Source organism: Maniola jurtina, chromosome 23 (assembly GCF_905333055.1).
Source record: "Maniola jurtina chromosome 23, ilManJurt1.1, whole genome shotgun sequence".
NCBI classification, from domain to species: Eukaryota; Metazoa; Arthropoda; class Insecta; order Lepidoptera; family Nymphalidae; genus Maniola; species Maniola jurtina.
Genome location: NC_060051.1, coordinates 7,847,039 through 7,863,448, shown reverse-complemented (window position 1 = coordinate 7,863,448; position 16,410 = coordinate 7,847,039). Strand labels below are relative to the sequence as shown.

General features: G+C 35.6%; 1 protein-coding gene across 1 annotated transcript in view; it reads left to right on the top strand.

The window, feature by feature from the left end:
* Positions 1-1,347: 1,347 nt before the first annotated feature.
* Positions 1,348-16,410, top strand: part of LOC123877398 — a 757,955-nt gene continuing 742,892 nt past the window's right edge. Inside the window, exon 1 of the mRNA XM_045924157.1 lies at positions 1,348-1,664. The gene's annotated coding sequence lies outside the window, so the exon portion shown is untranslated. The remainder of the gene's footprint in view (positions 1,665-16,410) is intronic.

The window sequence follows — 16,410 nt, the reverse complement described above, 5'->3', positions numbered from 1 at the left end:
TCAATTAATTGAATTATAAGATCCCATTAACTTTTTACAAACTGTGATCGCGGTTTTGTCATATTTGTTCACTTTTATTTTTTTGCCTTTTGCCTCTTTGAAATTTATTTACTAAACTGGCTTTCTCCCGCAACATCGTCTGTGTGGATTTAGGTATATCTAAAAGATCCTTTTGGAATTTCTTCAAATTCTTATAGTTGATTATTTAAGTTGATCTTGTTACAAAGAAAGTCTATAGAGTCTCAAGTCTCAGACTCAGTGTGATGGGTGGTAGGTTGATATGTCAGTCAGTCATTTTCTGCTTTTATAATAATACAGATATAATATCATTATAGTATACATTAATTAACAGTTCACAAGTTTTAACACGCCTCTTGGCGAATCGATTTTACGAGGCGATATAAAAACTTTGCTCGAGTTAAAACTTAGGCGCTAACATCGAGAGCGAGACCCCTAACTGTTGTCTTAATTTTACTAGAGTGCACAAGCACTTTTTATATCTTTTGAAACTTTGGACGTTAATATAAGATTTCGTAGTATGTCTCTCTGTATATTATAGTAATTTTGCATTGTTTCCAATTGTGTATGGCAAGAAGTCAGGAGGTAAAAATTGCAATTGCAACATCAAAGTCACAAAAGAATATAAAATTTATAATTAGCTTATTCCTACTTATTTAAAGAAAATAACCAGCACACGTAGTTTGAAACTTTATTAAAACTGAAAAGTACCTTACTAAAATAAAAGCAAAACCCCAAGAGTGTAAAAGTGTGCTGCAATACAAAAGTTTTTTAATAACATGTAAAACTTTCATAAGAAAGGATTACTTTCTTAGTCAACTCTATATTATTAAAGTCTTATTATTCTTATAATATAAGAATTTGCAAAATGTTGTCAAATAATAGAGTTCATCTATTATTCCCAATTTCAATTACACCATACTTAATTATTCGTTATTGTTATAAGTATATTAGGTAGATAGGTGTTTATTACATTATAATTATAGTTTTACAGTGAGCTGTCTACTTCTTTTACTATTATTAACAGTTCCGACCCTTATTTGGTTTTACTAGGGTAGAGTCCATGTAGATTGTAGAGTCAAACATCAGTGTTGCAGGCACAATTTAATACAATCGTAATACCGGTTGAGTTAGAATATTAGAAGGCATATTTTATCACAAATTATTTTTTAATTTAATATTTAAAAACTTTTACAATTTAATATTTCAGATATAGTTCACATACTCATTTATTTACTTTAAAATTGTTTGTGTCCACACTTTTGTATTATAATTCTGGAACCGGCTAGCTCCTGGTTCCCTCTATTGAACGTAACCTCAAACGTCGCTTCGACGGAAGATGGCCGTCGCGTGCCGATTGTTGCTCTGATTGTTTATTACGATTTTTAAAGTTTTTATCTAATAAACACGGATTATTATCAGTGAACTTCGTGATCAAGTTGTTTAATAACACAATACGCGTGTGTTTTGTGAGTTTTCAAAGTGTTTTAAATAGTTTTTCTCTCAAAAAGTGCGACAACTTAAGTGCAAGTGAAGCGACCAGTTTTCTAAAAGTGATTTTATAGAGGAATGTTGTGATAAAATTGAGTGTGTAGTGAGTTGAAGGGCAAAGTTTCGACCGGGATTAGCTGCATTTATTCTAAAAGGTATACTTCTTTCATTTTTACTGTAAAATAAGGCAAACTTTTAAGTTACTACTTTGTTTACGTCCAAACTCCAAACAGCCGCGCATGTCTATTTGATAATAAAGTTTTATTTATTTAAGCGGTGACTTTTGAACTTTGTATTAGTGAATTAATTTACTATCCTTAGATAAAACTAAATCAACATGACTCCAAATGCCAAAAAAGTTTATCTGAAGTACATTTTCCGACGCTATCTGCTGTAAAGTCGAGTTGTATAGAATTGGATCGATAAGCTTATTGTATTCTATTATTAATTCGTCGTGTTTGTGACAAGCAGACAGGACTACGTAGCGAGATGCGTTTGATATGTAATCTAGATAGTTATAAAATAAAGTTACGTACTTACTGACTTTGTTTTTTTTTTCGTTTCACGGGCATTCAACCTGTTTCGTGATCGAGCCATATACAGCCTCCTCCGTTGTGCTTCTTATATCTATACCTATAACACGACATCTTATTAATATGACCTTAATCGATAATATTAGTTTGTTTTTTAAAGATCGAAAGCTTGGACACTCTATTATAATTTCCTAAATAAAGGTTATTATGAGTTAGTTATTTTGTTTTATAATTACCGTTATAATATTGAGTTTATTTTTATTTATTTATTTAATTATTCCTTTTAATGGTTAATTTTTAAATTGACTCTACCTAGTTTTTAGACAAAATTATATTTGCAGGTATAGTTCTGTTTAATATTATAGCATCATTATTATAGTAATAATTATGCTAGAATATTAAATTGTTATTCATCATGCTGGTTTTTATCATATTATATACGTATAACTAAAATAAGTTAACGCAGTGCCCGCTAAAGCTGACTGTGATTTTGTGGCGCTAATTGTAACATTGAATATTGTTCATTCTAATCCTGTATTATGTGTTAGCTAATCCTGTATTATAATTTTACCACAATAATACATAATATTCACAAAACTAAATTTCATTATGCAAGAGTAAAATAGGTTCTCTTCTATTCAATGAGTGGATTATTCAAATAAATTTTGTATGAGTGATAATATTATGCATGTTAATAATTAAATGCAATGTTCGACCATGCATCATGCTGTCCGATGCATATTTCATAAATAATTGACGAAGCTCTTGCGTTTTTATTGGCGGGCTCGGTACAATTGTTTTGTGCTTGTCAAATACGAGTTTTGATTTGGTTCACAAATTTTTGAAATGGTTTTTATCCATATATATAGGTTTAGTATTTAAGCGTGAGCACAGTGTAGCTAATGCAGCAGTTCAATACTGATGATAAAATATATTGATTAGTTGTACTTAATATCTTAGGTGAAATAGGACTATCTGGTAAACGTTAAAATAAGGTTCTGTTATAATTATAAGTAATACGATAGTTATATAATTATGTTGATGCTTTAATAATATGGGTACCTACACCTATCAATTTATTTGCATAAAATTTCAGCAAACCCTGTAAGCTGTGAGCTGTATGTGTGGGTAACAAAGATATTAAACTATCTACTAAAAACCTATAAAAAGTTCAATTCTTTTATTAAGTAATAGTAATAATTTTTTTACAAACAGGTTTGTGAAGGTTATGGGCCCCCACCTATCAATACAATTAAAAAAGGTAATTTTTTGTACAAAAAATGTCATGCCATGCGTTGTTTGGTCCTGCAACCTGGCCAACGAAGAATTTTAATTAAATATGATAAAGAACTACGCAAAATAATAAATTTTCATTAATGTAATATGAGTTACTGAATTGACTATACTGTACGTAAGCTAACGAGAAAAATCTATTCCATTGTACTTAACACAATTCTATTCTCAGTCAAGCGTCATGTTCTATATTTAGTCAGTTTTGGCACTCAAGACTGGAAATTGGTTTGGTTCGTTCGTACAACTGTGTCTTTGACCAAAAAACTATTTTATCTGTTCTGTTCGCTGAATTTCTTGCTTATCCAATTAAGTAATAAGTATTCTGGATAGATCTCGCTTTATTCTCAAGGTGATATCGGTATTAATCGATGCTAGGTAAATATTATATTATGGAGTCCCTCTTTTCACACTTTCAGATTGATTCGGACTTCGGCAGACATCCACATAGATCTTAAGTATTGATCTAAAGATTGATGATAGTAAATTTTAAGTTGTTGTGTTAATGAAATAATAAAATCGGCCAAAAAAATATAATATGCTACGCTTTTCAATCAAATATGTATATCATCATCATAATAATATATCTTCTCATCCCAGGAGAAGCCCCGTGCTCAGTAGCTAGCAATGTGTTGATCATGACGTCGATAATAGACCGCGGAGCGCGCCTAGGAGTGACGCTAGGCAATGTGAGGTGCTCAATACCTACTCGTTCACGACTTGCCATGCTGGAATCGTTAAATAAATTAAATAAATAATTAGTCCAATCCGCGCTTTGCCAACGTGATGGACTATGGTCAGTTAAACCCTTCTCATTCTACGAGGAGACCCGTACTCAGTAGTGCGCCGGCAAAGGTTGATGATGAATCGTTAAACGTTGCTGTCACGCTTTAGTTTTATCCAGGCCTTTACAGTAGAAAACATTCGATGTTACAGCCATCGGAAGCGGCTAACATTTCAACAGACACGCGACCGAGCAATAAATAATTTTTATTATCCCATAAAAAACATTCTGGAACATTCGCCGATCGTCCTTCATCAACTGGCCTGTCATTAGGGTGGCTGTTTAATTCAATTAATTGAATTACTGTGCGACCCCCCACCAAGCTAGCATTAATTGGTTAATTACTGCTAAATCGCGATTTGTTACACTGATAAATTGTTCTTCGATATTAGTTGTAAATTATTAATCAAAATCTTTTTAACTATTGCTAAATTATTGAAATAGGTATACTTACCTCTAATGACACCTTTACAGTACATAAAAATGACTTCACAATAATATAGAAACAAAAAATTTATTAGTCTGAAATCAGACAGCCATATACCTACTAAGTACTACAAGTTTTATCAATATCGCTAAACTATTATTATAACTCGAGATAAACAATACCTGAGACTACGTCCGCGTGGATTTAATATAAGTAATAAATTATTTATTAAATATATAAATTATAATATAAGTAATAAATTGTGTATTTGTATTAATTGAATTGAATGACTTAGACATTTTGTAATAAAACTAAGACTTTCAATGAAACAGAGTAAAATTAATATGTAAATATACTTTGAAGTTTACTGCTCTACTTACAAATTGAGTAAATTAAAAGTAAAATGAAACTCAAATACGGTAAGCAAAAGCACCAAAGGAAGGTTTGCGGTACGTCAACATTTACGCTCCAAGACATACTATTTACAAAGCTCTCAGTACATATTTATGAACTGCTTATTAGCTCAATCTTGAGCTTAAAATTTGTTTATTGCAAATATTTAAGGAGAGCTCCTAAAAGTGTTTTTTTTAGAGCAATCTAATTTAAATTATCAGTTATTAATATGGCACATCACTAAAGTTAATACTTAATTACAAACTTTTTTGCCTTTTGATCTTGTCTTTTGATCTCGCATGGTGGTTAGGTACATACTCGTAGGTTAGTAAGTTGTGGTCTAAGATGTTAGTGGCCTAATTCGAAATAAGTCCCTATCTATGAGCCGCAGTAAAATTAAACTCCAAACATTGATTAATCACACTATAAAATTATTTAGTTTTTGGTGCTAGAGGAATCCTACATTGCTCAAAAGACACACCACTCACTATCCATCCCAAAATATATAAAATTCCAAATTGACTCACTCAGGAGTCAAACCCGAGACATCCCACCGATACACGCTAACCAATACGTCACGTAAATCTGCCACTGATAAAAAAAAACGTAAAAATGAAATATTTCGAGTTCGTTCTGGTTTAGTATTGACAAGACCTTCACGACGTAACCAATTGCGATTACACGGCATGTAAAAAATTAATGCGTTACGAGCGATTCCCTATAATTCAATTAATTGGATTATAAAACATTCTTAAGGCAGCTGTTTTAAATATTTTTATATAATAAATACACATTTTTCTTTTATATTTTTCACTAACTTTTGTCTTCGAATTCGTCTGTCTTCGGTTTAAACTGTTAAATTATTATTTGGGGTCCAACTCATCCGATTTTGATTTTTAGCGCGGCAATACTGATACTCTATAGGTACTTCCTGTCCGAAAATAGAAGAGACTAGCTGATTCGGGCATCCTTCCATCTCATACCCCGATTGTCATCTTGACCTTTCGCGTAATTATAGGTATTTAACTATTTACCTACTACCAAAATTTAAATATAATTCCATACAATAAAGAGTTTCATCATTTGCTGTGATGGAAATCACGAATTAATTCAATTTAAATGACTATTTATAATGATTATCGCAATCACATTTTCAATTAAGCTGAATTCAATGCGCGAACCGAAAAATTAATCATTAAGAGGGAGGGCTCTCTCCGTCACTCGTTTCATACAATCGTAGTTCCAATTTCATTTGAATATTAAGCAACCAAAGTCCATGAAATTTTGCAGACATATTCTAGAAACTAATATCTATGTCTGTGGTTATCCAGATTTCTGTTAAAATATTCGGTTTCAAAGTTACGCGGTCTTAAAAATTTTCTTACAAATCTTTGAGCCCCTGTAATTTTAAAACTACATATTTTTAGAAAAATCTAAAACACCACAGAGGCAGATATTAGTTTCTAGAATATGTCTGCAAAATTTCATGGACTTTGGTTGCTTAATATTCAAATGAAATTGGAACTACGATTGTATGAAACGAGTGACGGAGAGAGCCCTGTTAATGTGGGAAGAGTGTTAATTAGGTATTAATAAATTCAGTGCATGCCCGAACAATTACTTATTATATTCTAGTATGGTCATGATCATAAACATCATCATCTCAACCCATCGTAATAGCAGTATTTAGGGTTCAGTATCCGAAGGTTGCCAATGGGACCCTATTACTAAGCTCCCGCTGTCTGTCCGTCTGTCAGTTTGCCTGTCAGCGGGCTGTATGAACTGAGATAGGTACAGATTTGAAATTTTCACTGTACTTATATTTCTACTAGCCGATGCCCGCAGCTTCGCCCGCGTGGATTTAGGTTTTCGAAATCCCGTGGGAACTCTTTGATTTTCCGGGATAAAAAGTAGCCTGTGCTAATCCAGGATACATATCTATCTCCATTTCGAATTTCAGCCAAATCCGTCCAGTGGTTTTTGCGTGAAGGAGTAACAAACATACACACACACACACACATACAAACTTTCGCTTTTATAATATTAGTGTGATTGCGCTACAACAAGATAATAAATTTCAACATGGCCGCCACTTAAATTAAAAAATATAAAAAGTTAAGTAGATACGGAACCGATTGCGTGCGAATCCAACTCACACTTGACAGATTATTTAGTATTTTTTCTTTGAAGTGGTTTTAAAAAAGAGCGTAGCTTAATAAAACCTTGGAGTGGTTAAGGCAATCCCACTCTCAATACGACTCTTACTCGAAAGACTAACAAAAGGGAGAGAAAGTTCGTTTTTAATTTTATCCTAATGGCCGCCAAAAAAATAGGCCTTACAAAAAATTAAGTCGCACTCCACGAAGATTATTATGCAAAGAGCACAAAGCAGGGTAAAGGTTGCTTCACACTGTCTACGCGTCACGACGTGTTTCTGTGACGAAGCAAGTGGTTATAATGTCTTAAAGTTTAGTTAAGTAATTGCGCATACTTTTATTCTTTTCTTAGGCGTAATTACTATCTTTACTTTCATAAAATATTTGGATTGAAAAAGTTCGCGAAACTTAAAAAAACCACACTCTTGTTAAAAAAACATATCCCACTTCTCTTATTTTCTACTAAGTAATTATGAAGAGGTTAAGTTTGTAAGTTTATTTGTAGGGGGTAATCTCTGGAACTACTGAACCGATTTTGCTTTTAAGCTATATTATTTTATTTCAAAAAATTAGTGATCCATGCTAAGTCGGGGCCACTCCCTTGTGTTAAATAAAATGAAAAAAGGCTGACGCCAATTTTTTTTATTTCTTTTCGATAGGCTCCACAAAGTTTGCGCTTTTACTATGTGTAAGTGTAAGTAAAGTGTAAACACTTTTTTACAAATAAAAACGCGTAGTTTCGTATCGGCGGTGTGAAACGACTTAACGAGGCTAATTGTTTGGACAACCGGATGTGACGGACCGGAAAATGGTAAGGAAATACTCGGCGGCTAGAGGAAGCCCAAACATTATAGGAATTATTTTATCAATTTCCGGTTTTTTGTTTCAAGTATTAGATAACGTTAGAGGTTTCAGGGAGTTGGTTTATTGTACTTTAAAAAAATCTGCCATGTGCGATTAAGACTCGCTCGTGAGCGGTTTTATTTTTAGTTTAAAACTAAGTAACCAACTCCAGTTCTTGGCCTATTATTAAAACTGAGAATAGGTCAACCACATAATAGACATAAAAATAATAGTCCCCATCTAATTAGTCTAGACACTAGAAGCTTAGAGTTACATAATTAGAATCTAGATATAATCTAGATCAACGCGATAATTCAGCTAGTAGCTGTCATTTCAGCACTCGTTTAATACTAAGCTTAGATGGAAACGATAAAACTTGTCTCATTAAAACTTATTGTACCTAATCTAGTAAATCCTTGAAATCTACTCTACTGACATGAACTAGGGAATTGATAGCTCCACTCCACTTCACTCTACTCCGCTTCAGCTTTAATAGGTGCGGCGAGTGCTAATTTACTCCAGATCTAAAGCGTCAGGCAAATCACGTCATTTACGCGTTTCTGGGATTTGTTTATCTTTAAAGTCAGCCAAGAAAAACTAGAAAATTGAGGGAAATAGAAAACAAGCGAAGCGAAGGTTCTGTACCATTGAACAAGATATAACATTATGTACTTTTTAATTTTCTTTAACATGGCGGCTAAGGTCATTATCTTTGGTGGAACTTTATGTTTCTCCGGGATCAAAAGTGGTCTATGGCACTCTCTAACTTAAACTTACTAATCACTACCCATATTATAAATGCGAAAGGGTATTTGTTTGTTTGTCATTTAATCACGTTGCAACGGAGCAACCGACCGATGTGATTTTTCATGGTTATAGTTACAAGAGTTGGAAAGTGACATAAGTAGTCCCGGAAATCTAAGAGTTCCCGCAGAACCTTTAAAGAATAGTATACAGTATTCTATTAGTAGGTATATTCTAGTATAGAAATTTTATAAAAGCAGTAATTTAACTAAGTGACCTCATAGTTTCAATGCTCTAGCAACATTTTTCCATCCCAAGAGTTATCTTTTAACAAGCGAGCAAGCACCGCAATTAAGAGGAACGCTTTTAAATCACGGCAATCATGAAATGCCTGGGAAAAAGTCCATTAAGCATGTGACCAAGTGGGATGCAGGGCACATAGAGATATCGTGTTACTGGAGGAGCAAATCTCGTACATTAGACGACGAGAAACCGCCTCAACAACGTACCAAAAAAGTATAAGCTCACGCTTTGTTGTTGCATTGGGGCGTCTTTTTATATTATATTAGGTGATGTCCACGATCACGTCCGCGTGGGTTTAGGTTTTTCGAAAATCTTAAGGGAAATCTTCGATTTTCTGGGATAAAAGTAGTCTCCATCCCTATACGGGATGCAAGCTTTCTCTATACCAAACAGATGATACCCGCTATTTCGTCCACATGGTAATTCCATGGCTTTTTAAAAATCTCGTGCGGACTCTTTAAATTTCTAGGACAAGAAAGCAGTCCATTCCCGGGATACCAATCATCAAAATCAGTGAACGAATGAAAAGTTGGCAGACAGATAGACAGATAGGTGCACTTTCGCATTTATGAAATTAGTAGAGATGTAATTAATTAAACGAAGTGAAAAAAATGTACTAAATGTTAGACCTACTGCTATTTTCAGGCAGGTTGAGGCTATTTTACGGAACGTTGCTCGCTCTAGCAACAAATTAGGTACAAATTATGTAAGTAAGTTATGGACAGACAGGAAAACAGTAGGCACTACACCAATTTACTGATGGACATAAAATACTGGTTAAGGCTACTTTTCAGGATATTGTACGCTCTAGCAACATAAGATCTCGTTGGTAGAAAAGCTGCAGTGGTTACTCTGTCAACATGCGGTCGTCATTCCGTTTGGAATGCAACTTGCACCCATTGTCGGTACACCTACTGTTCTACTAAGAACTACGGTATATAGATTCAGATGAGCCTTTTTGTTTTTATTTTATAATATTTCTTGCTAAATAAAACAGGTCCAGCCGTTCCGAAAATTAGCCCGTTCAAACAGACAGACAATAATTAGGCTTTCGTACCTCAAAAGGAAAAACGGAACCCTTATAGGATCACTTTGTTGTCTGTCTGTCTGTCCGTCGTGTCTGTCTAGAAACCTATAGGGTACTTCCCGTTGACCTAGAATCATGAGTTTTGGTAGGTAGGTAGGTTTTATAGCACAAGTAAAGGAATAAATCCGAAAACCGTGAATTTGTGGTTATATCGCACTTGACCGGTTTTTTATATGATATTATTTATGTATTTGCCGTGAAATTGCTGTAGGCGCCTCAGCACCAAGTTTTAAATAGATTATGTAAGGGTATTATTACTCAGTTTGGTTATAGTCCCTGTAAATGAGGACGAGTCTAAACTCGGTTCATTAAAACTTGTTATATCCTGTAATGGAGCTCTGCCGTCAATTGACACTAGCCAGATGTCAGGCACTTCACTTCAGCTTCAACTTAAAGCGATTCTCAAAGACCTTTGCACTAAAGCGATTTTACTCTCTTTATTAACCCCCAACCCAAAAAGAGGGGTGTTATAAGTTTGACGTGTGTATCTGTGTATCTGTCTGTGGTATCGTAGCTCCTAAACGAATGAACCGATTTTAATTTAGTTTTTTTTGTTTGAAAGGTGGCTTGATCGAGAGTGTTCTTAGCTATAATCGAAGAAAATCGGTTCAGCCGTTTGAAAGATAAGATAACTATACCAGCTTTACCTGTAAATCCTAAAACAGATTTTTATTTATTTTTATGCATAATAGCTTTTGATTTATCGTGCAAAATGTTGGAAAAATACCCGAGTACGGAACCCTCAGTGCGCGAGTCTGACTTGCACTTGGCCGGTTTTTTTTAAATAATTTGAGTAACAAATATACAAAATGCCTAACGAGAACGACAACAAAGCTGACGATTAGGGGACGATAATAATATACATAGACATTACTAAGAATAGATATAGCTTATACCTTGCCTCAGCACAAAGGCATATTTTTATTGTGGAAAATCAAAGAGTTCCCGCAGGATCACAAAATAAATTCATCATATCATCTAGTAACAAATGTAAATAAAAAATTTATAATACCCCCGACAAGTGAAGGTTACAGTAACTAGAAAAGAGCTGATAACTTTCAAACGGCTAAACCGATTTTCTTGGATTATAGCTAAGAACACTTTCGATCAAGCCACCTTTCAAAGGAAAAAAATTAAATTAAAATCGGTTCGATAGTTTAGGAGCTACGATGCCACAGACAGACACACAGATACACACGTCAAACTTATAACACCCCTCTTTTCGGGTCGGGGGTTAAAAATAAAAAATACTGGTTAACTGTACCTAAATAGAAAGAAGCAAGAAATAAAACAGTATCAAAGCAGTAAGACACTATTATTTATTGACAAGTTTGAAGACGCCTCGTAAATCCTTCGCATTAGCGTCTCCAGCGAAAATCATACCCAAGTTATTGATAGGAGTTTTTTAGGGTTCCGTAGGCACCCGAACGGGATCCGTGTCAATGGGACCCTATTTCTAAGCCTCCGCTATCCGTCTGTCGGTCTGTCAGCGCGCTGTATCTATGAACTGTAAATAGGTAGAATAGAATGTGTATTTCTTCTGTTGCTATAGCAGCATATAATAAAAAATTCAAAATGGCCGCCATGAAAATTAAAATGAAATAAAAAGTTTTAGTTCTTGTACAATGATGCGGAACCCTTCGTGTACGAGTCGACTCGTACGTGACCGGTTTTTTAACTCGAGTAGTTATTGTCTAAGTTTGTAAGTTATGAATGTGACGACGGGGAAGCGCAAGCTGATGTTTTATTGGTTGCTTTTAGACTAAGCGACAAAGAATTTGGATCGGGCACGATTTAATAAAAGTCTCTAAGATAGGCGGGTCAATACGACGCGCCTAACTTGGCGGGATGAATAATGACACAATATAAAAAGCTAACACTGACAGGAGAGCCGCTTAGTAATAAAACAACAATATTTATATTTACATACTAGCCGATGCCCGCGACTTCGCCCGCGTGGATTTAGGTTTTTGAAATCCCGGGGGAACTCTTTGATTATCCGGGATAAAAAGTAGCATATGTGCTAATCCAGGATATTATCTATCTCCATTCCAAATTTCAGCCAAATCCGTCCAGTAGTTTTTGCGTGAAGGAGTAACAAACATACACACACACACACACACACACACATACAAACTTTCGCCTTTATAATATTAGTGTGATTTTAATAGAATGAAGATTAATCAATATCTTGTTATAACAGGGACTTATAGATGGTTTGCCTCGAAAACAGTTAAATAAAAAGATGCGTAACTTCGATTAATGACAGAATTTAGTAATTCTGTCATTAATCGAAGTTACGCATCTTTGCGATAGTTCGCATATTATTACGAAAAGTTCAAGTCATATTGGGACACTAGCATGTTGTAATTTGTACCGATATTGTACCACTTGTGCCCAACGAGATCGTCCGTCTACTAAGAAGGGGGTCTTCCAACGCTTTCTTGTGCGAGGTCGCTGTTTAAGGACCTTGGGATCCCAAATACCAGTTCTCTGAATGCCTTTCAGCTACACGACTAATTGAGCTATATCGTATCGTCACATGTAAATAGATGTCATGTCAGGGAAACTTTGTCGTTTTCGCGCGATAAATAGGAAGTTTTATGTCGCTTATGGCTGTTTGTTATTCCGGCGCATCATTAAACTGGCGTTATATCCTCCGTGATCTGTTTCTGTGTTTCTCTTATGTTGTTTATCTTTGATTTATTGACTGCAAAATGGGGTTTATTTTCCAAGATGGCGGCGATACTTCAAGGTTTTGACATCACGTACTTACGTACAGATAGCGTACGAGTTGAATGCAGTCGGGGCACGGTAATACGGTGGAGGTGCTGGGGGGTGCGCTCATAGGCGCCAAGAGGCTCCCTCGGGCTTTTTAGTTATAGTTTTTAGTTATAGAATTAGTTGTTAAGCTAGAAATAAGTACCTACTAACATAGTTTAAGTTATTTGTCATACTAACACAATTATGGGTCTAATGGCCTGAAATAAAAGTTTATTTATTTATTTATTTTATTTATAATATTATCTATTATTACCGTGGTCGGGGCCTGAGGTAAAGGGCACCATTACCGTGGTCGGGGCCTGAGGTAAAGGGCGGGAGCATCTCCCCCCGCCTCGTCTCATGTAGTGTTGTGCTGTCGCTATCGTACGTACGCTTATCGTCTAACGCGTTTATACTTGAGGTCTAGCCCCGTGTTATTCCCCCGACCCAAAAAGAAGGGTGTTATAAGTTTGACATGTGTATCTGTGCATCTGTCTGTGGCATCGTAGCTCCTAAACTAATGAACCGATTTTAATTTAGTTTTTTTTTGTTTGAAAGATGGCTTGATCGAGAGTGTTCTTAGAAATCCAAGAAAATCGGTTCAGTCGTTTGAAAGTTATCAGCTCTTTTCTAGCTACTGTAACCTTCACTTGTCGGGGGTGTTATATATTTTTAAATTACACTTGTATATCCATTTCATTAAATTGGGTTACAAAGCGAAATGATGACAGGATAATAAAAAAATGAATTTGTATTTTGATTGACGTATAATGTGTATTTATGAATAAATGAATAAATAAACGAATAATCACAGCTACTTCAGCTTGCTAATCCTTTGGGCTATGTTGATAAGTATGATTCTCCGACGGATACCGAAAAAAATGCTCGATGGTTTTTTAAAAATTCAGATAGGTACAAGTTAGCCCTTGACTGCAATCTCACCTGGTGGTAAGTGATGATGCAGTCTAAGATGGAAGTGGGCTAACCTGGAAGGGGTATGGCAGTTTATCAAACCCATACCCCTTTGGTTTCTACACGGCATCGTACCGGAACGCTAAATCGCACGGCCAAAACATCTTACATGAACCAGACCAGAAATTTAGAAATTATAAAATTCTATACCCCTGCCGGGAATGAAATCCGAGACCTCCCACTTATAAGACCACCACAGCGCTGACCACTTCGCCAGGGAGGTCGTCAAAAAGTGGTGGGGTGTTTGTACGGCTGCGCAATTGGTTCGCCAATGCAGTACCTATAGCGCCGATAATATTATATGCTAAATATAACTATGTGAAATTTTGGAAGTTTATACCTCAGTAGGTATACCTTTTTTTTCTCTCTCGTCTGGCTTTACAAAGATTAGCCAATGTCAAGTTTGTAGTTATTTGTAACAAGTTAGTTAAACTATACAAATATGGACCCCGTCTGTGCCGGCGCTCGCCGACATATTACGCACGGCACCCCCTTAGAGCACTTTCCAGTCAGTTTTAACAAAAAAAACACTCCAAAAAGGCAGAGCACGCCCGCCAGCCAACACCAACACAGACGAAGTCAGGTATACCTATATGTTTTGCAATTGTCCATTCCCACAGTCTGTGGGAATGGACAATTGCAAAACATATTTTTGCATGACAATTGCATAACAAGGCATTATCTGTGGGCCACAGATAATGCCTTGTTTCCATTCCATCCATAAAGTCACAATCGGGAACAAAGACAATTACCATCCGCATGGCAAAGGCCAAACATTTGCATCATTGTAGAATGTAGATACGAGCTACAGACTATAGAAAAATATGGATGGAGCTTGTGAACTTTCATGTTTATAAAGGTGAAGCCAATAAACTTGCTATAGACTAAAGTACAGATAGACGGACAAAAGTGTCCATAAAAATGAAATCGGTATTGTTTTCATGATACATCTAGCGAACATTGTGTAAAAGTAGAATCCTCTTCGATTCTCATAGAACATACAAAGTCACAATCGCATGGCAAAGGCCAAACAATTTTGCATCACAGACTAAAAATGGAGACAGATAATCTAAGCTGATCCGATAACGATTCCGGAGTAGTCCAACAGGTCGCAGGGCTGTAAGATTAAAGAAGCTCGCAATAATGTCCAAATTGTAAGCAGGTACATAATTTGTGACATTCTAATGGGAAGAGATTGCAGACGTCGGTCATGTCGTTATTTCAGGCACAATGGTTTATTTTTAACGCAGAATTAAGGTCACTTCCTCCGAATTTAGTGAAACATACCAAATATATAGAAAAATGAAGAGATTGCATTCCATAGTTCTGGCTCAACATACACAGGGCTTTCACCTCAAAAATTCCTAGTCAAGGCTTCAAATCACTGGATTCACTTTTGCAGCCGCACTTGTTCCATCTATGACTTATTCTTGAGTCAATGACAAAAGCATTCAACATACTATTGTTATCACCACCCCAGTCGTGTTTAGAAACCTTAGATTTGAACCCAGGACCTTAGATAATTATCCTCCAGAACTAGGCGTTAAGTGTTGTGAACGAACTACATAGAACTTCGTAAGATTTATTTGTAACTGACTCATTGGTCGAGTTGACTAGCTGTTTGGCGGGTTGAATCTCAGGTAGGTTTTTTTTGGGGTCGTACGGACCCCAAAAAAAAGGAAAAATGGAACCCTTATAAGATCATTTTGTTGTCTTTCTGTCTGTCCGTCTGTCCGTTTTTCGTGTCTGTCAAGAAAACCTATATGGTACTTCCCGTTGACCTAGAATCATGAAATTTGGCAGAAAGGTAGGCCTTTCTGCCAAATCTTTCTGCCTTTCTGAAAAATCCAAAAACCGTGATTTTGTGGTTACATCACAATTAATTAAATATGTTTCAAGTTAGATAACTGTAGGTACTTACTCGCCAAGTCTTCAGATCAAATGCTTAACTACCGACTTGACCTGAGCTTTGAACTCTCAACTTTGTAAGTAGAAGTAACTTTAGATAGCTACTTAATTATTCTTTTAAAGTAAAGAGTATTGTAAATGAGTTTCGAAAGTTTGAAAAGCTTATTGTAGAATGAGAGCCAGCGCGTGCCAGACCTTCGTTATTTTATAAAAGCTGAAAGTTTCTCTGGGTATTGTCCCCAACACGGGGCGGAATGATCAGCGACTATGAAGTTTGGATCATGGTGGCTTTGGGAGATAAAAGATAATAGAGGTGTAAAGAAATCATACGTCATAGTACAAAGTCAATTTTTTTTATTACCTCGGGAATAGTATTAGAAATCACGTCATGCATTTTCAAGTTTAAAGCCACCATTATCCAAACTTCATAGTCGCTGATCGTTCCTGCCTGTGTTGGGGACAAGACGCAGAGAAACTTCCAGCTTTTATAAAATAACGGAGATCTGGCATTCGCTGGCTCTTAGTTCATTAGGTTTTAAAATATTGTATGCTTTTAATCTTAATGTTTCAAAAGGGGACTAGATTATGATGTCCGCAACTTCGTCTGGCTATACTTTCAGGCGATACTTAGTACCTACCTAGGTAGTTCGTGTATGGTCAGCCTTAATAAATGAACGGACATACACTTTTCTGTTTTG